The sequence below is a fragment of the Schistocerca americana genome, chromosome 9 (genome assembly GCF_021461395.2).
Source record: "Schistocerca americana isolate TAMUIC-IGC-003095 chromosome 9, iqSchAmer2.1, whole genome shotgun sequence".
NCBI lineage: Eukaryota > Metazoa > Arthropoda > Insecta > Orthoptera > Acrididae > Schistocerca > Schistocerca americana.
Window position 1 is genome coordinate 17,648,244 of NC_060127.1, and position 24,533 is coordinate 17,672,776.

Genomic DNA, 24,533 nt, shown 5'->3' on the forward strand with positions numbered 1-24,533 from the left:
TGTTTGCAAAAGTTATAGAAAAGGCTGTGTATGTAAGGATACATTATCATTTTATATCATATGATTTGCTATCAAATGTACAGTTCATCTCTAGAAGTCGTTTAAAAAGTGAAAATGCTATTATTCTCTTTTCTCTGTGAGGTACTGGATGGGCTAAACAAAAAGTTTCGAACGCTTGGGATATTTTTTGATTCACTAATGCATTTGATTGTGTTAATCACAAAATATTGCTCCAGAAGTTGGACCATTACGGAATACAGGGAGTAGCTCACTATTGGTTCACCTCTTACTTTAGCAACTGGCAGCAAAAGGTCGGTACTGTCAAGTGCGGGGGGGGGGGGGGGGGGGGGGGGGGGGGGGGGGGGGGGGGGGGGGCAGGGATCACTGGTGGGGCTGCTCCTGTTCCTTATTTATATAAATGATATGCCCTCTAGTATTACGGGTAACTCTAAAATATTTCTGTTTGCCGATGACACTAGCTTGGAAGCAAAGGATGTTGTGTGCAACATTGACTCGGTTTCAAATAACGCAGTACATGACCTCAGTTCATGGCTTGTAGAAAATAAACTAATGTTAAATCACAGTAAGACTCAGTTTTTACAGTTTCTAACACACAATTCAACAAAACCTGACTTTTTAATTTCACAGAATGGGGATGGAAATGGAAATGAGCGTTTGGCGTCATTGGCCGGGAGGCCCCTCGCGGGGCAGGTCCGGCCGCCATATCGCAGGTCTTATTACATTCGGCGCCACATTGGGCGACCCGCACGCCGGATGGGGATGAAATGATGATGAACACAACACAACACCCAGTCCCTGAGCGGAGAAAATCTCCGACCCAGCCGGGAATCGAACCCGGGCCCAGAGGACGGCAATCCGTCATGCTGACCACTCAGCTACTGGGGCGGACACAGAATGGGGATATGATTAGTGAAACTGAACAGTTAAAATTTCTAGGTGTTCAGATAGATAGTAAGCTGTCGTGGAAAGCCCATGTTCAGGATCTTGTTCAAAGACTTAATACTGCCATTTTTGCTATTCGAACGGTATCAAAAGTGAGTGATACTTCCGACACAAAAATTAGTCTACTTTGCTTATTTTCATTCGCTTATGTCGTATGGTATTATATTTTGGGGTAACTCTTCCCATTCTACAAGGATATTTTTGGCTCAGAAATGGGCGGTTTGGGCAATTAGTGGTGTCAGTTCACGAACCTCTTGTCAACCTCTGTTCACGAGTCTGGGTATTTTGACATTGGCCTCTCAATATGTATATTCCTTATTGCCGTTTCTTGTTACCAATATTAGTTTATTCCCAAGAGTAACCAGCTTTCACTTGGTTAATACTTGGCAGAAATCAAACCTGTATTTGGATCGGACGTCCTTAACTCTTGTGCAAAAAGGTGTGCAGTATACTGCACATACAGTGCGACAGGAGTTCTGATTGAATATTGGGAGTGACACCTGAACAACCCCCCCTCGTGTTAGGTAGCAATGAAGTGGTATCAACATGTTGTGTCATAAGCCTTTTGCAGGTTGAAGAAGATGGCTGTGTAAAAGGAGTTCAGATGGCAGACTCCTGATAAAACGCGTTAAAAAATGGCTCTGAGCACTATGGGACTTAACATCTATGGTCATCAGTCCCTTAGAACTTAGAACTACTTAAACCTAACTAACCTAAGGACATCACACAACACCCAGCCATCACGAGGCAGAGAAAGTCCCTGACCCCGCCGGGAATTGAACCCGGGCGTAGGAAGCGAGAACGCTACCGCACGACCACGAGCTGTGGACGGTAAAACACGTTATCAGTAGTGAAATGGCCTTGGCGAAAACAACCCTGGGATGAAGCCAGATGACCCCGAGACTCAAAGAGCCAACAGAGCCACCGGCTCACCACGTGTACAAGCAACTTACAGAGAACACTGCTGAGACTTATTGGGCGATAACTGTCCTGCTCTAAAAGGTGCTTAACCAGTTCCAGTACTGTGACGATGACGAGTCATCACCATTGCAATGGTAACTTGCCCTCACTTCAGATGCAGTTAAAAATGGCAAGGATATGACATTGACAATCCACAGATAGGTGTTTGAGCATTTGGGTTTGGATGCCGTCAGACCCTAGGGCTGTATCAGGGCAGTGGGCTAGGACACTGATGAATTCCCATTTGCTGAAGGGAGCATTATATGGCTCCAGGTGATGTATAGTAACAGATAGTAGCTTTCACTCCACCCACTGTTTTAGGACACAAAAGACATGTTGATAAGTCTCAGACGCAGAGGCTCGAGCGTAATGAAGAGCAAAATGATCGGCGATGGCGTCTCGGCAAGTGTAGACACTGCCACTCAAAGTAATACCAGGTACAGCTGCAGGTGTGTTGTATCCATAGGGATATCTGACCTTTGCCCAAACTTGCAAAGGGGAGATACATGGTTCACAGGTTGAAACATACTGTTCCCAACATTATCGCTTCCATCATTTTATTAGGTGTCAGACTCTGCCAAGGAGCTGCTTAAAGGCAAATGAGTTGCTCCAATGACGGGTGTCACTTATAGCATTGGAGAACCTACCTTCAATCTCTAATGGTCTCTACGACTTCTGAGACTGCCGAGGCACTGTCTTCAGTCGGTGCAGACCTAAGGAACAGAGGATCGCCAAATCCGCTTCCGAAAGAAGGGCTGTATTTATATTCTGGACTACCTCATTGATACCTTTATGCAGCAGAGAGCAAAGGGCGACGAGTGGCGAAAGCACCCCAGTCAACGCAGTTGAGAGCTATCTGGGCACCGGTCCATGGGAGTCACACTGAGTGAGGGACAGGAAGGTCGGTAAGTTGTCACAACCACACAGGTCATCGTGGACTCTCCAGTGGAAGAACGAGAGAAGACAAGGGCTGCAAATGGAAAGGTCAATGGTCAAGAAAATTCAGTGCCCCACACCGAAGTGTGTGGGGGGCACCAATGTTCAAGAGGCAGATGTCAAGTTGTGCCAGTAAGTTTTCAAGGTCTTTACCGCAGCCAGTCATTGTGGTTCCACCCCAGAAAGGGTTATGGGAATTGAAGACCTAAGACCATGAAATATGAGGGGAGCTGAGAAACCAATGCAAACAATATGTTCTGAGACATTCCACCATCAGAAGGAGGTAAATATTGCAGATTGTAATATACCAAAATGCCCTTATCTGAACAGTCACAGCCTCTCGAGGGGCATTAAGAGGTTCAAGTTCACTAGATAGTGTGTCCAGAACATACGTGCAAACTCTGCCCAACACCCTGCAGATAGCACGATTCTTGTAATATCCCTGGTATCCACAAAGGGTTGGGGTCAACATTGCTGGAAACCAAGTCTCCTGAAGGGCAATGCAGAAGGCAGGGGAAGTGCTTAAAAGATGCCGTAGCTCAGCCAGATGGTGGAAAAAACCATTACAATTGCACTGGAGAACAATGTTGTCGATGTACTGTGAGACCATGAAGGAGCCAAGGAGGCAGGTTATGCCCTAGGGTCACATGCTGTCACTGGTAGAGGGGTTATGGCATTAATACACATAGGTTCTGGGCTCCATTGTATGGTGCGACCTGGGGTCACATGGGCCGCTTGGACTCCCTGCCTCTGCCACAGGAATGGAACAGGTGGGGTCTGGTGTTATGGGGGTGGGGGGGCAATGTAGGGTCTTTATCCTTGGAGGACTACTTCTTATCTTTCTTTCCTTAGAGGATTTGGATGATTGAGAGGGTTTCACTGGGTCAGTTTCAAATAATGATGATTAAGAAGCCACACGACCAGCAGCCTTCGGCTCCTTCAGCCACTGGCTGGCATCCAGTTGTAGACTAGCAGAAACCTTGGAAGGAAGTATCACAAGGGACCTCCTCCATGGCGAGAGAGGCCGGAGGAAGATGGTTGTCTCCATCTGGGAGATGGGGACCAATGTCCCCAGTGGGTGGGAAGCCGACGCTCCCAAAGTAGGCATGGTCTCCATATGGGAGATGGGGACCAATGTCCCCAGTGGGTGGGAAGCCGACGCTCCCAAAGTAGGCATGGGGGAAGCAGTAAGAGGAGAGCCCCTAATCATCACGGGGCAGGCATCGTCAAGTGGCCCTTACGGCCCACTGTACACGGTCTTAACAGGCGGGAGTACCATCGCCAAAGGGGGCAATCTCGTTATAGTGGTGACATGTGACATTTTACATGCTGAATGCAACTGTTTGCACATTTTCTTGGCCTCTTGGTAAGTTTGTCCAGAATCTTGGATTCTTGTATTTTCTTCTCTCTCTGTATAACAGTGCAGTTTGGTGAGCAGGGAGGCTGGTGTTTTCCACAATTCACACAGATGGGGAGAGGGCACAAGGAACATTTGCATCCAGTACTCTTCCACAGCCTCTATAGATGGGGATAGCTTTGTTATGTGAAGACTTGTGCCCTAATTTCAGACATTGGAAGCATCGCTTGTGTGGGGATGGGAGTAACATATGGTATCACGTCACATCAGTATACCATCATGTTGGCAATAGTGAACCTACTATCCTTCGGCCTCCTATGTGCACGACGAAATATACACCCAGCCGCATCAAGTTGGTGTGTAGCACATCATTAGATGGCAAGAGCAGGTCTCAGTGGAAAACGATGCCCTGAACCATATTTAGACTATTATGGGGAGTGATAGTCACCAGTGTGTCACACAGCTTGTTACAAGCGAGCAGCATATGTGACTGCGCAAAGGATGATGTTGTGATCAAAACTGACCCACTTTTCATGTTCAGTCTTTCTACATTTGCATCTCTATCTACATCAGTATTCTTCAAACACTGGGAGGTGCATGGCAGAGGGTACATCACAATGTACCAGTTATTAGGGTTTCTTTCTGTTCCATTCATGTATGTGTGTAGGAAGAATAATTGTTTGAATGCCTCTATGCACGCAGTAATTATTCTAATCTTATTGCCGCAGTCCCTATGTGAGAAATACATATGGAGTTGTAATATATCCCTAGAGTAATAAATTAAAGTCGGATCTTAAAACTTTGCTAACAGACTTTCTCTGGATAGTTTATGCCTGCTTCCAAACGTAAGTTCAGACATCAGTATCTCTGTGACACTCTCCTATCGATTAAACAAACATGTGGCCACTTGTGCTGCCCTTCTCTGTATGCTTTCAATATACCCAGTTAGACCTATATGGTACGGCACTCACACGCTCGAGCAATTTTCTAGGATGGGTCACACGAGTGATCTGTAAGCAATCTCTTCTGTGGACTGATTGCACTTCCCCTGTATTCTACTAATAAACTGAAGTCTACCATCTGCTTTACCCAAGACTGAAGCTGTGAGATCATTCCATTTCACATCCCTACAAAGTATTACACTCTGGTATTTGTAGGTGTTGGCCGATTCCAACAGTGACTCACTGATATTATAGTCATAGGATACCACGTTTTTTTCACTTTGTGATTGCAAAATTTTACATTTCTGAACATTTAGAGCAAGTTGCCAATCTCTGCATCATGCTGAAATCTCATCAAGATCTGACTGAACATTTATGATGCTTCTCTCCGACAGTACTTCATTACAGATAACTGCACCATCTGCAAAAAGCCTAATTTTACCATTAATATTGTCTGCAAGACCATTAACGTACAACATGAATGGCAAGGGTTGCAACACACTTGCCTGGGGCACACCCGAAGTTGCTTTTACATCTAATGATGACTCTCTATCCAAGATAACATGCTGTATTCTCTCTACCAAAAAGTCCTCAATCTCAACACAAATTTCATATAAAAACAAAGATGAGGTGACTTACCGAACGAAAGCGCAGGCAGGTCGATAGACACACAAACAAACACAAACATACACACAAAATTCAAGCTTTCGCAACAAACTGTTGCCTCATCAGGAAAGAGGGAAGGAGAGGGAAAGACGAAAGGAAGTGGGTTTTAAGGGAGAGGGTAAGGAGTCATTCCAATCCCGGGAGCGGAAAGACTTACCTTAAAACCCACTTCCTTTCGTCTTTCCCTCTCCTTCCCTCTTTCCTGATGAGGCAACAGTTTGTTGCGAAAGCTTGAATTTTGTGTGTATGTTTGTGTTTGTTTGTGTGTCTATCGACCTGCCAGCGCTTTCGTTCGGTAAGTCACCTCATCTTTATTTTTATATATAATTTTTCCCACGTGGAATGTTTCCCTCTATTATATTGATATCAACACAAATTTCACTTGATAACCCATATGATCATGCTTCTGACAATAAGCGTAGGTGCTGTACTGAGTCAAATGCTTTCCAGAAATCAAGAAACACACTGCATCTACCTGGTTGCCTTGATCCAAAGCTTTCAGTATGTCACGAGAAAAAGATGGGTTTCACATGATAGGTGTTTTCGAAATCCATGCTGGTTGGCACTGAGCAGGTCATTCTGTTCGTGATACCTCACTATGTTTGACCTCAGAACATGTTATAAGATTCTAAAACAAATCAATGTCAAGGATATTGGACAGTAGTTTTGTGGACGACTCCACAAACCCTTCTTGTAGAGAGGTGTGTCTTGTGCCTTTTTCAAGAACTGGGCATGGTTTTTTGTTCAAGGGAGCTGTGATAGATTATAATCAGAAGATAGGCTAACTCAGGCAAATTAAGTATAGAATCTGATAGGCCTGGAGCTTTGTTCAGTTTTAACAATTTCAGCTGCTTCTCAACACCACACTGGCACTAATACTTATTTCATTCATATTTTCAGTGGTACAAGGATTAAATTGGGGCAATTCTCCTGGGTTTTCCTTTATAAAGGAACATTTGGAAATGGATTTAAGCATTTCAGTTTTGCTTGGCAACCCTCAATTTCAGTTCCTTCCTCTTTCACCAGGGACTGGACACTAACTTTGGTGCCACTAACAGCCTTTACATACACTCATAATTTTTCTTGGACTTCGTGAAATGTCATTTCACATTATTTTGCTAGGGTAGTCATTGAAGGCATCATGCATTGCTATCTTGACAGCCAAATGAGTTGCATTTGGCATCTATCTATAGCCCAGACTTTGTTTTACACTTATTATGCAGTAATCTGTTTCGTTAGAAGTTTTTGTGCAGTGACTGTATACCATGGACGTTCCTTTCCATTATGAACTGTTCTACTATGTGCATATCTATCGAGTGTGTGGTCAACTATTCTTTTAAACCTGAGCCAGAGTTTCTCTACATGCTCCTGACCTGTGCTGGTAGTTTCAAGTTCCTCACGAAGATATGACACTACTAACTTTTTATCTAGTGTAATGAACATATATATCTTTCTGCTTGCTTTAGTTGTCCTTTGTACTCTGTTAATCATTTTTGCCACAACCGCGTCATGGTCAGTGATACCATTTTCAATCTGGACATCCTCAAAGAGGTCAGGTCTATTTGTTGCCATTAGATCCAATATATTTCCACCATTAGTGGGGTTTCTAACTATCTGTTCTAGGTAGTTTTTAGAGAAGGCATATAGTACAATCTCAGGGAATGTCTTACCACGTTCACTACGAATAACAGAGCTGTAATTTTCCCAATTAATTGTTGGATGATTAGTCTCCACTGCCGGTTACAGTATGATTGGAAAACTTACGTGCAAGTGAGATTTTCTCTAATGTTTTCAGTTACATGGGTGACAGAAGGATACAATTATCATTTTATGCCCACCCTGGATACTGAGCCTTACCCAAAGTCTCACATGCTGCTTCACTTTCTATCTCAGTAGATTTGAGTTTCTTGTCTACTGCGACTAATAAAATCTTTGGATACCAACTTAAATTATCCCCAAAAATATCATTGCTCTCAATTTCAGGTTTCAATCATCTTTCTGTACCTAGTATTATGTGAGCTTGACTGCTTTCCAAGAGCACTTCAAACTCTGGCAATTTGTTGTGAATGCTTCAGCAGTTTACCATTAGGAATTTAATACTCTCACCTGCAGGAGGCATTTCTTTCAGTCTTACACTGATACTTCTCGGTTTCCTACAGCTATCTCTATCTGGACTGGATGGACAGTCACCTAATTTAAAAAACCAAGTGCAAACTAAGTAAAGGGGAGAATATTCTTCTGCATGCCGTTTAGCCCTACATTCCTCCTGTAGCATTGCCATCACAAAGGAACATTTCAGGGTCGTATCTCTCTGCATTAAAACAGAACTTTCCTTCCATAGATACTGATGGGGCCGTATGGCCACTAGTGGGAAATAACTTCATCTGCTTCATTTGGGCCTCATCTGCCTTGGTGCCACCCACACCGGACAAGGGCTCTCTCCATGAGCACCACCCAGCCTCAGCAATGGATACCTGGCCAGTGATCTGTTGCTCGAGTCCCTGTGCCCCAGTGATGAATGGCAAAAACTCCTTGGCATACTTGGGGAGTTTTCAGTTGTGGAACTAACAGTGTGATCCCTGTTTAGTCAGAGGCCTACCACTGTGCAAGTACTTGAAGACCGACCCACAACGGGATGGCTATTGTGCCAGAGTTTCCATGATCTGGATGACCTATAGTCCTACCAGTCTGGGAAAACAAGGTTCCACTTCCCCTGTATACGTGTGTGTGTGTGTTTTTTGTTAGCTCTGAAGAAAAACCATACAAATATGCACCAGAACACATATCAGCAAAATTTGTTTCATTTTTGTTGTACATGCAACCACAACAAAATAACTTCCATATGTTTTTCACACTAACATTTTCTATCTTGCTTATGTTACCTGTCAAATGTTCAACAACTGACCCAGCAAGTGAGTGGGACACACATTTTTCTGTTTTTACTTATTGTCTCAGATTCTGTGGGACAGTCTGAGCCAAAACTCGTGGAAAGAATCGCTACATGAACAGTTACAGGTATATTGCCCACAGGAATGAAGATTTCTCATATAATTTGCATATGGACACCAAATTATAGGGAAACTTCTCAAATACTGCAAGGAGGTCCTGTACTAGAGAGACAAGGAAGCCTTCCTATGTAGATTGGAAAATTTGAAGTTTTTAATTTCTAGAGCTAACCTCGAAAATCATCAAGAGAACACCAACTTTCATGGCTACAATGTGCAACTGTCCGAATGCATAGTCAACTGTCACCTAAAAAAAAAAAGTTATTTTTTGTGTGTGTGTGCCAGTGTGTCTTCAGTGCTGTTAAACAGTGAAATTCACTTGCCACACTACCGTAGCACACTGTTATAGGAGCCTGATAAAATAAAAATAGTGAAGATGGGCTGCACTTCTTTGTCCTAGCATAATGCTACAGTACTGTGGTAAGAGGATTTAAATGTGTACCAGAATGTAGGAGTGTACCCGCAAACAAACTGCACATTAATTATTATGTAACTTTTCTTTTCTCTCAACATAGTTATCACAACTATATGACTGACCCCCGTAGCATCCTTTCATGTAACATTAGTAAAAAAAGAACTACTCAAAGACACATAAATCACAATGGTAAGTTACTTTTTTAATGTGCTGCCATTACACACCGAGAGCATGGGGGAACACAATTTTCTTTCTTTTGTTCACCTTGCCTGGTTGCTAACAAAATATTTCCACTGACATTTTCCTACTTTCACTGTTCCAAATAAACATGTAGGCTACTATATTGAGTAACTTGACAAAGTGAGTCTGATAAAAGAAACATATGCACATGAAATAGCCTACTGTTGGTGGGAGGATGTGTAATTCAATGTAATCATGTATATAATTTGTCATTATTTATGTCATCTACTTACACTATGGCATATGTGACTGCTTCAACTAAAGTGCATTTACAGTGTACCACACTCTTCTGTCAAGTACAGTTGTTGGCAATTTGTTTCCTTTGCTCGTAGCCAATTGGGTGATAGTATTCGCTAAGAAAACTAAATTTATTGACTTGCAGCGAAGTCCGAAGACTAGGTTACGTTAGAAAGTGACAGTCTGGTTGAGAGTTAGCAAAGCCAATGAATCTCAACACTAAAATAACATTGGCGCCATAAATTAAAGTGTAGTGTAGTCCGAGATACGCATTTGCCATTGCAAGTTTACTTGTATGTCTCACTTCCAATTTTGGGATTTAACAGAACAACTGCCAACACAAGTGCACTTTTACAGAGGTGGTGTAATGCCTGTCTCTAGCTGTTGTACGATGTCGAAGACTTCTGTAAACCAACAAAATGCCAAGGGAAGTACGGCACAGGGCTCTCATATGAGAGAAGGTTCGTACAGGGCTCTCATATGAGAGAAGATTCATATTGCATCCCAACTTTATGTACGTAACACAAAATGGTCAGAGGGAAAACATAGGAATAAATACTGTTGGAAAATAACTGTGAAGGTTGGGACAAAATGTACTGCTGGTCAAGAAAGGTACGTATGATCTGTGTGTTGAGTTCCCAGCTAAGCATATCAGAACCATTTTTTATGACAAAATTACTATTTGCTGACGTATCTGAGGCTTTGTATTGTTCTGTCAAAGTAATTATTGTTAAGTAATAGTGCAATGTTTGTAACTTATATAATCATACAACACAAACATCAATATGTTGTGCTTCTGACAAATGTATCTATAAATAAATAAAGTCACATTAAAATTGGAAAATAATTTATAATTCATGTTACTATACAGTTTAAAAGGCAGGACCTAATACTATAGGGAATTAAAACCAATATGCACACTCCACTTTCAGTAATTGTAAAATCCACTACGCCCTTGAAAGCACACGCTTGGTCTGTTATGCAAGCTGTTTTCACGCAAACAAACATAATAGCAGCCATTGCTACGAGGTAATGACACATCAGGTGTTGTAATGGTCATCTCTAATTTGCTGTATCAGAACTACAGCTTCGTGGAAAGAAAACTAGTTTTTCCATGAACAGTACCATTCCCAACCATTAAGTTGCAGTTAAAACTGTTGCAAATAAAAGATTTTCAATCTGGTCACTTTTAATACATTATATTTGTTTCACAGAATTCACATGGTTGGTTGAAAGTAGGCCTCAAGTAGTTCAGACAAATGACAGAACATAAAAGAAGGATCTCCACAATTTTTTTAAACAAGTTACCTCCATAAATATAAAAAAAAAGAAAAGAAAAGGTAGGCCAACCAGCACTGAAACAGGTCACCATGAAGTATACTGACTGCCCATTTTTGGCATTTTTTAATTAATACAGAATTTAAACAAAGTAATGGTCTGTCTGCTAATTTCTGTTGAAGGTAAATCAGACCTAAACCTGTAGGCTGATCTGAATGCTGCAGTGGCTGACTGGTCACAATCCTACTCAATGTGGTATGCCTTTGCCTTCTTCCTACCTTTGACCAGATTTACCAATTCAATAATATGTGGCCCTGCAGTTTAGCATGGACTATGAGGCAAAGTGCAATTCTGAATATATTACATAGTCCTATACAAGTCACTGCAAGAGGTGACAGAATTACGTGTGACCGAAAAGAATCCTGAGACTGACTGATGACTGCACTTCTGACCTATGAATTTACTGGCTGGCACCTACCCACAGCAAGATTATGGTGAAAGGAAACTGTATACGAAGAATTTACGTAATTAGTCCTAATGACAGAGAACAACAACAAAATACACCTAATTCGTGGCATCACAGAAATACTGTTCATTCATAACGTCACTTATGATGAAATGTCTATGTCTACATTTAGATCTACAATGCTATTTATTAAAACAGTAGATCTCCATGCAATCGAATCCCAGTTAATTATTCTGCTGGTAGTGTGACGTAAGATTTATCTGCGCACCAAGTGAATTACGTGTTTACTTAAGGTCCTTTGATGCGTGCTTGCCTGCCCCCCCCCCCCCTTCATCACTCTCTGGATAACTATATAGAAGATGCACTACCAAACCCAATCTACTAAAAATGTGTTCAATCTGTTATATAGGAACAAAAGGCTTCGTTGTATTCATTTACAAATTTCCACACTTGAGAAAAACACACGTCAGCGATAGCACGTGCAGCAATGATCTGCAGTTCAATTTCCTATCGAAATTAGCAATGTTGCAAAATGCAACACGAAATGGCATGTTATTAAAGAGAGTTACTAGCGCTACTGATAAACAGGAGGCCGCAAGGCATTTTCTTCTTCTTCTTTAACACTCGCTAAAAATTATGAAGACCTCCAAATGACTTCTATCCTGGAAATGTCGACACGACGGGGATTTCCCACCCACATATACAAATCGGTTGACAGTTCCGGTAATGGGATGATATGTATGTGTCAACAACAAAGTTGTTTACGTATTCTCCGGTGCCGTAACACATAAAAATCAAAACGCAATTTCAACAGCGAAATATATTATTTAAATTGGAATTGTCATAATTTTCACACTCGAAGTTACACTCTTCCACCACTTAATATACAACATAAACAATTCACCGGGACACGCATCTATGGATTGGAACAGATATACTCAAATTTCGAAACACAACCAAATGAAACTCTTCATAACATGGAAAGTCTCGTTGTTGGGGGTAGCAGTGCATATTCCATAAACATTTATCATCTACAATCAACATTTTTCTACCCACCTCCGGGTTCTATCTTCAGCATACCGCGACTCCAAAGATATGACTACACGTGTGCAACCTATGACAACACCACAGTGCCAACGAGCAAGTTAGCCACTCTGACAAATGATTCCATTGTACTTGGACGTTAATAAATACATTTTATCGAGCTCATTCCAAATTCGATTGATGATTAACTACAGCAAGCGTAAAGACACTGTGAGCAGAATGTGAATTATGGCAACGAAACTCTGTTTCGAACTTAAAGGTAGTAGCGGATGTTGTTTCTGCATTACTACACCTGTAGGCGCTAATTTTATAGGTGAGTCATGAATTCGCACTTCTTGGTACAGGTTAGGCGCTCTACAAGCAGTTTGTGCTCTTTCGTAACAGTATGGCAAATCAGATGGTGATTCCCCTTCTTCCACTTATCGAGTTGTGATTGACATATATCATTCTCAGTAAGGAAGCGATAACCGACGGCGCAGTGATCAGTCATTTTTGCCACCGTATTATCAAGCAACAAATTAATCCACCGCACGTTGCTCCGCATGTGAATTATATTAAGAAAGCAACTTCTTTTCCAATTCTGCACAGGATTCTTCTGATACCGCAAGGTGTAAAAAAATGTGCCCATATTTTAATATCTATAGCAGTTGTGGCCCCTAAATGTCTTGGGTCCCGGGTTTGAAACCACCTATGGCTTAAATTTTCGAAGCCAATTACATGACATGTAGTCTACTTAGGCCGGGCACCAGATTGCAGCATACCACAAAAAATAATTACAGGGTAATTATGCTGTTACATATCGGCAGTTAATATAAACTAGGACGTTATTTTTACCAGCTGAATTAAATACATGGGAATGGTGACTGGAAAACAAAATGGTCGGTAACTAAAAAAAAGTATTCAGTATCATGCAGGAAATAACACACGAAAAAAATGGATTATGATCACTCACAGGAGGACTGAAGCAAGACAGACAGGAAAATGCTTTACTTTAAAAGAAGAAATTTAAGTATGAAAACTAAAAAACTTAACACCTATGAAAGTTTCCTTTTATTGTTACAATTTTTCTACTTAAATTATTACTTTGTTTCCAAAAATTTTAACTGCTGAATATAGATTTTTAACAATGAGTTACATACTAATTCTAGTAGTTTAATATAAACTTCATCCAGAATATCTAATAAAGAACTGCATCTATTTTAGAAGAAAATTTTAGTTGCTGGAGGAGAAAATTACTAGTCAAGAAACATACTAATTTAGAAAATCGATTTTTCAGAAAAAGAAGAAAAAGAGAAAAAAGTCGTGGAGAAGTGCCCGACTACGAATACAAAGGTTTAGGTCGATATCGAGTCGGTCGTTGGATTTTTATCGCCTCTTACAGTGATTTGTTAATGTGGCAAATGGCGAGTTGCGCAGGGACTGGGAATTAACTTTAACATTTACGTCTCTCCCCCAAAACATATCTTGTAGTCAAAAATTGAATTAATTCAAGGGTGTATCACCTCTAATCGACAATGCCTAGTAATGCACTATGTGACTCAAACCAACCTTCCAGATGAGGACAGCTTTTCTTTTCATTGTTTTGTATACCAGCTGTGGGTTCAATCGTTTTTTGAAGGATTTCGCCATTCCTATTCTGATCGTAAAAATGACCTGCAGACAAAAAAATGGATACTAGTATGTGTTAATAATTTTCCAAACTGACAACTGTTTTTCTTGTTAGATTTCAGATAAGGACTAATATATATGTTCTAAATCTACATCTATACTCTGCAAACTACCGTGAGAAGCACTGTACCAGTTATTTGAGTTTCTTCCTGTTCCATTTACGTGTGGAGTGCAGGAAGAATGACTCACTGACTGCCTCTGTGCACGCAGTAATTATTCCAATCTTATCCTCACAATCCCTATGTGACCGATGTAGAGGGGGTTGTAGTATATACTTAGACTAATCATTTTAAGTCAGTTCTTGAAACTTTGTTGATAGACTTTCTCAGGATAGTTTCCGCCTATCTTCAAGAGTCCAGTTCAGTTCTTTCAGTATCTTTGTGACACTCTTCCACAGATTAAACAGACCTGTGACATTCACGCTGCCCTTCTCTGTGTTCACTCAATATTCCCTGCTAGTCCTATTTGGTACAGGTCTCACCACCTGAGCAATATTCTAGAACTTGTCACACGAGTGATTTGTAAGCAATCTCCCTTGTAGACTGATTGTACTTCCCCAGTATTCTACCAATAAACTGAAGTCTACCATCTACTTTAGCCACGACTGAACCTACATAATCATTCCATTTCATATTCCTACAAAGTGTTACACCCTGGTATTTGATGAGTTGACCGATTCCAGCAGTGACTCATCGATATTATAGTTATAGGATATACGTTTTTTCGATTTGTGAAGTGCAAAAGTTTACATTTTTGAACATTTAGAGTAAGTTGCCAATCTCTACACTACACTATAATCTTATCAAGACCTAACTGAATATTTATGCAGCTTCTTTCAGATGGTACTTCATTACAGATAACTGCATCATCTGCAAAAAGCTTGATTTTACTATTAATATTGTCTGCTAGATCATTAATATGCAATATGAACAGCAAGGCCCCAACACACTTCCTTGGGGTACACCCGAAGTTACTTCTATATCTAACGATGACTCTCCATCCAAAATAAGATGCTGTGTCCTCCCTACCAAAAAGTCCTCAATTCAGTCACAAATTTCACTTGATATTGCTACGGAAGAATGCTGAAGATTAAATGGGTAGATCACATAACTAATGAGGAGGTATTGAATAGGATGGGGGAGAAGAGAAGTTCGTGGCACAACTTGACTAGAAGATGGGATCGGTTGGCAGGACATGTTATGAGGCATCAAGGGATCACCAATTTAGTATTGGAGGGCAGCGTGGAGGGTAAAATTCGTAGAGGGAGACCAAGAGATGAATACACTAAGCAGATTCAGAAGGATGTATGTTGCAGTAGGTACTGGGAGATGAAGAAGCTTGCACAGGATATAGTAGCATGGAGAGCTGCATCAAACCAGTCTCAGGACTGAAGACCACAACAACCTCACATGATCGTACTTTTGACAATAAGCGTAGGTGCGATTATGAGTCAAATGCTTTTCGGAAATTAAGAAACACTGCATCTACTTCAGTTATGTCACGCGAGAAAAGTCCGAGTTGGGTTTCACATGATCGAAAATTTTGGACATTTGTGGTAAGTTTCAATGGGACCAAACTGCTGAGGTCATCTGTCTCTAGGCTAGCACACTACTTAATCTAGCTTGCGCGAAGGACAACACACACACCCATGTCCGAGGGAGGACTCGAACCTCCGACGGGGGAAGCCGCGCGAACCTTGACAAGATGCCATAGTGCACGTGCCACACGATCGATGTTTTCGAAATCCACGCTGCTTGGCACTGAGAAGGTCATTCTGCTCAAGATGGTTGATTATGTCTGACCTCAGAGTATGTTCTAAGATTCTACAACAAAACAATGTCACGGATATTGGACGGTAATAATTTCTACCGCCCCTCTTGTAGACACATGTGACCTGTGCCTTTTTCCAAGAACTGGGCATGACAGATTATAGTAAGAAGATGGGCTAAGCAAATTCAGTATAGAAGCTGCCAGGGATTCCATCAAGGCCAGCAGCTTTCTTCAGTTGTAACGATTTCAGCTGTTTCTCAACACCACTGATAATAATATTTATTTCATTCATCTTTCCAGCGGTACAAGGATTAAATTGGGCCTATTCTCCTGGACTTTCGTTTGTAAAGAAACATTTGAAACTGAAGTTAAGCATTTCAGCTTCTTCATTAGCGTTATGTAATGTCATCAAAAAAGAATTCTTTAAAGAATCGAACTCACATGTATAAAAAAATTCTGTTTATTTTGCAAATGAGTGAACGTGTTAGGTATTTACTTTAGCCATGTAAACGAGTAAAACTTTAGATAAGGTTTGAAAACGTGTTTAAGGTTTCCTGTAAGTCTCTAAGAGGTCTGATTTTCAATCACTGGATGGATGTAGTTCGGGTATTTGCACGAAGTGAATTCGCTGCCTCGATATATATAGCAAAAAAAGTTTTGCATCACTTCGATTGCGAGAGTTCCGGAACTTGTACAGAAAACTGGAATAGAGATAAACATAAACATCATTTCCGCCGTTTTTATTACTCGAGAAAACTACACATTGCATGTTGTATCACCATATAACAAGACCTTCAGAGGTGGTGATCCAGATTGCTGTACACACCGGTATCTCTAATACCCAGTAGCACGTCCTCTTTCGTTGATGCACGGCTGTATTTGTCGTGGCATACGATCCAAAAGTTCATCAAGGCACTGTTGGTGCAGATCGTCCCACTCCTCAACGGCGATTCGGCGTAGATCCCTCAGAATGGTTGGTGGTCACGTTGTCCATAAACTGCCATTTTCAAACTATCCCAGGCATGTTCGATAGGGTTCATGTCTGGAGAACATTCTGGCCACTCTAGTCGAGCGATGTCGTTATTCTGAAGGAAGTCATTCACAAGATATGCACGATGGGGGCGCGAATTGTCGTCCATGAAGACGAATGCCTAGCCAATATGCTGCCGATTTGGTTGCACTATTGGTCGGAGGATGGCATTCACGTATCGCACAGCCATTATGGCGCCTTCCATGACCACTAGCGGCGTACGTCGGCCCACATAATGCCACCCCAAAACATCAGGGAACCTCCACCTAACTGCACTCGCTGGACAGTGTGTCTAAGGCGTTCAAGCCTGACCGGGTTGCCTCCAAAGACGTCTTCGACGATTGTATGGTTGAAGGCACATGCGACACTCATCGGTGAAGAGAATGTGATGCTAATCCTGAGCTGTCCATTCGGTATGTTGTTGGGCCCATCTGTGCTGCGCTGCACGATGTAGTGGTTGCAAAGATGGACCTCACCATGGACGTCGGGAGTGAAGTTGCGCATCATGCAGCCTATTGCGTACAGTTTGAGTCGTAACACGACGTCCTGTGGCTGCACGGAAGCATTACTCAACACGGTGGCGTTGCTGTCAGTGTTCCTCCGAGCGATAATCCGTAGGTAGCGGGGCATCCATTGCAGTAGTAGCCTTTGGGCGGCCTGAGCGAGGCATGTCATCGAGAGTTTCTGCCTCTCTGTATCTCCTCCACGTCCGAACAACATCGCTTTGGTTCACTCCGAGACGCCTGGACACTTTCCTTATTGAGAGCCCTCCCTGGCACAAAGTAACAATGCAGACGCAATCGAACCACAGTATTGACCGTCTAGGCTACAGACAACACGAGCCATGTACCTCTCTGCTGGTGGAATGACTGGTACTGATTGGCTGTCAGACTACCTCCATCTAATAGGCGCTGCTCATGCATGGTTGCTTACATCTTTGGGTGGGTTTAGTGACATCTCTGAACAGTCAAAGGGACTGTGCCTGTGATACAATATCCACAGTCAATGACTATATTCACTAGTTTTGGGAACCGGGGTGATGCAAAGCATTTATATATATATATATATATATATATATATATATATATACTCCTGGAAATGGAAAAAAGAACACATTGACACCAGTGTGTCAGACCCACCATACTTGCTCCGGACACTGCGAGAGGGCTGTACAAGCAATGATCACACGCACGGCACAGCGGACACACCAGGAACCGCGGTGTTGGCCGTCGAATGGCGCTAGCTGCGCAGCATTTGTGCACCGCCGCCGTCAGTGTCAGTCAGTTTGCCGTGGCATACGGAGCTCCATCGCAGTCTTTAACACTGGTAGCATGCCGCGACAGCGTGGACGTGAACCGTATGTGCAGTTGACGGACTTTGAGCGAGGGCGTATAGTGGGCATGCGGGAGGCCGGGTGGACGTACCGCCGAATTGCTCAACACGTGGGGCGTGAGGTCTCCACAGTACATCGATGTTGTCGCCAGTGGTCGGCGGAAGGTGCACGTGCCCGTCGACCTGGGACCGGACCGCAGCGACGCACGGATGCACGCCAAGACCGTAGGATCCTACGCAGTGCCGTAGGGGACCGCACCGCCACTTCCCAGCAAATTAGGGACACTGTTGCTCCTGGGGTATCGGCGAGGACCATTCGCAACCATCTCCATGAAGCTGGGCTACGGTCCCGCACACCGTTAGGCCGTCTTCCGCTCACGCCCCAACATCGTGCAGCCCGCCTCCAGTGGTGTCGCGACAGGCGTGAATGGAGGGACGAATGGAGACGTGTCGTCTTCAGCGATGAGAGTCGCTTCTGCCTTGGTGCCAATGATGGTCGTATGCGTGTTTGGCGCCGTGCAGGTGAGCGCCACAATCAGGACTGCATACGACCGAGGCACACAGGGCCAACACCCGGCATCATGGTGTGGGGAGCGATCTCCTACACTGGCTGTACACCACTGGTGATCGTCGAGGGGACACTGAATAGTGCACGGTACATCCAAACCGTCATCGAACCCATCGTTCTACCATTCCTAGACCGGCAAGGGAACTTGCTGTTCCAACAGGACAATGCACGTTCGCATGTATCCCGTGCCACCCAACGTGCTCTAGAAGGTGTAAGTCAACTACCCTGGCCAGCAAGATCTCCGGATCTGTCCCCCATTGAGCATGTTTGGGACTGGATGAAGCGTCGTCTCCCGCGGTCTGCACGTCCAGCACGAACGCTGGTCCAACTGAGGCGCCAGGTGGAAATGGCATGGCAAGCCGTTCCACAGGACTACATCCAGCATCTCTATGATCGTCTCCATGGGAGAATAGCAGCCTGCATTGCTGCGAAAGGTGGATATACACTGTACTAGTGCCGACATTGTGCATGCTCTGTTGCCTGTGTCTATGTGCCTGTGGTTCTGTCAGTGTGATCATGTGATGTATGTGACCCCAGGAATGTGTCAATAAAGTTTCCCCTTCCTGGGACAATGAATTCACAGTGTTCTTATTTCAATTTCCAGGAGTGTATATATATATATATATATATATATATATATATATATATGTTGTTGTTGTGGTCTTCAGTCCTGAGACTGGTTTGATGCAACTCTCCATGCTACTCTATCCTGTGCAAGCTTTTTCATCTCCCAGTACCTACTGCAACCTACATCCTTCTGAATCTGCTTAGTGTATTCATCTCTTGGTCTCCCTCTACGATTTTTACCCTCCATGCTGCCCTCCAATACTAAATTGGTGATCCCTTGATGTCTCAGAACATGTCCTACCAACCGATCCCTTCTTCTTGTCAAGTTGTGCCACAAACTTCTCTTCTCCCCAATTCTATTCAATACCTCCTCATTAGTTATGTGATCTACCCATCTAATCTTCAGCATTCTTCTGTAGCACCATATTTCGAAAGTTTCTATTCTCTCCTTGTCCAAACTATTTATCGTCCATGTTTCACTTCCATACAAGGCTACACTCCATACAAATACTTTCAGAAACGACTTCCTGACACTTAAATCAATACTGGATGTTAACAAATTTCTCTTCTTCAGAAACGCTTTCCTTGCCATTGCCAGCCTACATTTTATATCCTCTCTACTTCGACCATCATCAGTTATTTTGCTCCCCAAATAGCAAAACTCCTTTACTACTTTAAGTGCCTCATTTCCTAATCTAATTCCCTCAGCATCACCCGACTTAATTCGACTACATTCCATTATCCTTGTTTTGCTTTTCTTGATGTTCATCTTATATCCTCCTTTCAAGACACTGTCCATTCCATTCAACTGCTCTTCCAAGACCTTTGCTGTCTCTGACAGAATTACAATGTCATCGGCGAACCTCAAAGTTTTTATTTCTTCTCCATGAATTTTAATACCTACTCCGAATTTTTCTTTTGTTTCCTTTACTGCTTTCTCAATATACAGATTGAACAACATCGGGGAGAGGCTACAACACTGTCTTACTCCCTTCGCAACCACTGCTTCCCTTTCATGTCCCTCGACTCTTATAACTGCCATCTGGTTTCTGTACAAATTGTAAATAGCCTTTCGCTCCCTGTATTTTACCCCTGCCACCTTTAGAATTTGAAAGAGAGTATTCCAGTCAACATTGTCAAAAGCTTTCTCTAAGTCTACAAATGCTAGAAATGTAGGTTTGCCTTTCCTTAATCTTTCTTCTAAGGTAAGTCGTAAGGTCAGTATTGCCTCACGTGTTCCAGTGTTTCTACGGAATCCAAACTGATCTTCCCCGAGGTTGGCTTCTACTAGTTTTTCCATTCGTCTGTAAAGAATTCGTGTTAGTATTTTGCAGCTGTGACTTATTAAGCTGATAGTTCGGTAATTTTCACATCTGTCAACACCTGCTTTCTTTGGGATTGGAATTATTATATTCTTCTTGAAGTCTGAGGGTATTTCGCCTGTTTCATACATCTTGCTCACCAGATGGTAGAGTTTTGTCAGGACTGGCTCTCCCAAGGTTGTCAGTAGGATGTAGAGGCTTGTCTCACTAGGGGTAAGATAGATACTGCCTACAGGAAAATTAAAGAGACCTTTGGAGAAAGGAGAAGCACTTGCATGAATATCAAGAGCTCAGATGGAAACCCAGTTCTAAGCAAAGAAGGGAAAGCAGAAAGGTGGAAGGAGTATATAGAGGGTCTATACAAGGGCGATGTACTTGAGGACAATATTATGGAAATGGAAGAGGATGTAGATGAAGATGAAATGGGAGATATGATACTGCGTGAAGAGTTTGACAGAGCACTGAAAGACCTGAGTCGAAATAAGGCCCCCGGAGTAGACAATATTCCATTGGAACTATATATATATATATATATATATATATATATATATATATATATATATATATATACGAGGGCTTTTCAAAAAGTAGGTAACGTTTTGGCTTCAAAAAAAAGAAAACTAAGTACAAGAAATACATTTTATTATATACATCTGAAAGAGCGACTGACATACTAATTTTACCGCATAGTCACCAAACACATTGAGGCAATTATCATAGCGGTGGACAATCTTTGAAAGACCTTCATCGTAAAATCCTGCTGCCTGAGACCTCAGCCAGTGAGTCACGCCAGCCTGGAGCTCCGAGTCGTCATCAAAGCGGTGCGTTGCAAGCCAGTTCTTAATTTCGGGAAACAAGTGGAAGTCGCTTGGTGAAAGATCGGGGCTGTAGGGCGGATGAGGGAAAGTTTCCCATTTGAATGAATTAAGGATTTCTTTAGTGCGGTTTGCCGTGTAAGGTCGGGCATTGTCGTGCAAAAACAAAATTTTGGACGTCAGCTTTCCTCGGCGTTTGCTTTGAACTGCTCTTCTAAGGCTGTGCAAAATTTGACAGTACCGGTCAGAATTTATGGTTGCTCCACGTTCGAGAAAATCAGTAAGAAGCACACCTTGCCTATCCCAAAAGACTGTCGCCATCAACTTCCTTGCTGATAAGGTTCGCAAACATTTTCTTGGTTTTTGGGGGGACCATGTGTGCACCCACTCCATGGACTGTAATTTTGTTTCGCAATTGACTTGTTTCACCCAAGTCGCGTCACCGGTTACGATTCGATCCAGTAAACGAATCACCATATTTGTGGTAGGCCTACTGAAATGTCTACATTGCCCCCATTCTCTGTTCTTTATGGTGCTCTGTAAGAATTTTGGGCACCCATCGTGCACAAAATTTGTGGTAACCTAGCTTTTGAGAGACAATTTCAAACAACGAAGTCCGCGAAACTTGTGGAAAAGAAAGCGAAAGCTCTGTTATTGTGAAGCGATTATTTTCACGAATCGTTTCATCAGCAATAGTGACAAGATCGTAAGTCACATGTTCGGGCGTCCACTCTTCTCTTCATCATGAGCGCTGGTTCGGCCATAGTTAAACCGAATGCACAATTTCGAGACGGAAAATTCACATGTTACGTTGTTTCCGTACACTGCGCCTAGTTGACGATAAATTTCTATAGGTTTTAGGTTTTTTGGAAACAAAAACCGTATCACAGACCGCACCTCACAGCTGGCGGGATTTTCGATCGCAGCGCACATTTCAAATTCGAATATCAAAAGAAGCCAGACGCACAGATACGTTCCCGCCGTCACGGATGGATGCCAACTGAGCTACCTGGCACGCACGTACCAAAATATACGCGATCGGGGCGCGCCTAGCGGCGTCAGACGGAAACGTTCCCTACTTCCTGAATAGCCCTCGTATCTACACGGTTTCTAACTGTAATGCTTGTCTTACTGACAAGGGGTGGCGACGACGTTGGGATCACGGATTTACTTCAAACTTTGTACAATTTTAGTAGACCATTAGAACAGCATGATGTGCAAGTAATAATGTGTACTACTGTGGCAATTGCGAGAAAATAGCAAGAGAAATTTTGTGCGTCTGTTATGTATTTGTGCGTAGGTTACGAATGTTAGGGTTCATGGTGGTCAAGTGGTTAGCGTTCGAACTTCGAAAGACAAACAGTTCGACTACCGCCCAAACCCTCCTGTCTACAGCACAAGTGTAAGCTTTGCGATATTCAAAAAATTTGCACCTACACGATTACGCTTTTCTACATTTCTACATTGCTACACAGGTCTTCCTTTGAGTCTGCTGTTCAAGTGTCTATGAGTAAAGTAGTTCTGGATACCTTACCAGACTGCATGTATAAGGGATTTCGCAAATCACGGCAGGCATACATTGTCAGGAAAACTCTATGCGTTTCAAAAACTGGTTAAAATGGCTCTGAGCACTATGGGACTTAACATCTGAGGTCATCAGTCCCCTAGACTTAGAACTACTTAAACCTAACTAACCTAAGGACATCACATACATCCATGCCCGTGGCAGGATTCGAACCTGAGACTATAGCAGCAGCATGGTTCCGGACTGAAGCGCCTAGAACAGCTCGGCCACAGCGGCCGGCTTCTATGCGTTTCTCCGTTTACTTGCCGATAGCCGCAAATAGCAAGTAGTCAAATAACATGAAATTCACTAAAAATTCGTGCAAATAGACGTGTTTTTTTTTAATAATATTACCTCTAAAATGTGGTATAAATTTAAAAAAGTATGACTAGTGACGAAGAAAATGTAGGTTAAAAATTAAGTTTGAGCAGGAGTCGAACCATCATCTCATACGGGTTTGCTTTACGAGTCTTTTTTTTTTTTTTTCAATCTCATTTTGTTCGTTTTTGTTCTTTGAATCTGATCGGGGCGGACGTCGTAAGACATCCTTTTGAGTTCGTTGTTGATCTATTAACTCAGTTTTTTTTTTAATTACAGAGGGCAGCTAACCCTCTGACCGAACACACTGAGCTACCGTGCCAGCATAAATTGAAAATTTCAATTGAGGGAAGACTTGAACCAAGGACCTCTCATTCCGCAGCTGCTCACGCTAACCACGGGACCACGGGGCCCCTAATCTCGAACACTAAGCACTTCACCAACACATAACAACGTCTGGCACCTCCCGAGAGAGCACCGAATTACGTAGGGATCCAAAGGTCACCGCTTTCACCCGTTTCATGTGTCGCTACATCAGCAATTGCATGGTGATGACTTTAATCATCGAGTGCAATTCTGTCAATGGGCATTAACAGAGAATGCGTTGCAGTTCTACCTGTTTACCGATGAAGCGGGTTTCACAAACCAAGGGGCAGTAAATCTACGGAACATGCATTACTGGTCCGTGGACAATCCTCGCTGGCTCAGACAGGTAGAACGACAGCGACCGTGGACTGTAAATGTATGGTGCGGAATCATTGGCGACCACCTCATTGGTTCTCACTTCATTGCAGGGGCCCAAACAGCTGCAACATACATCGCGTTTCTACAGAATGATCTGCCAACGTTGCTCGAAAATGTCCCACTGGAAACGCGTCGACGTATGTGGTATCAGCATGATGGTGCACCTGCACATTCCGCAATTAACACTAGGCTGACCCTTGACAGGATGTTCGACGAGCGTTTCATAGGACGTGGAGGACGCATAAATTGGCCAGCCCGTTCTCCTGATCTTACACATCTGGACTTCTTTCTGTGGGGTACGTTAAAGGATAATGTGTACCGTGATGT

General features: G+C 42.8%; 1 protein-coding gene across 2 annotated transcripts in view; it reads right to left on the reverse strand.

The window, feature by feature from the left end:
• Positions 1 to 12,555, reverse strand: part of LOC124550987 (endoribonuclease Dicer-like) — a 315,900-nt gene extending 303,345 nt beyond the window's left edge. Inside the window, exon 1 of one of the 2 annotated variants that reach the window (XM_047125814.1) lies at positions 12,521 to 12,555. The gene's annotated coding sequence lies outside the window, so the exon portion shown is untranslated. The remainder of the gene's footprint in view (positions 1 to 12,520) is intronic. The other variant, XM_047125813.1, reaches the window with a different exon arrangement.
• Between the last annotated feature and the right edge of the window lie 11,978 nt (positions 12,556 to 24,533).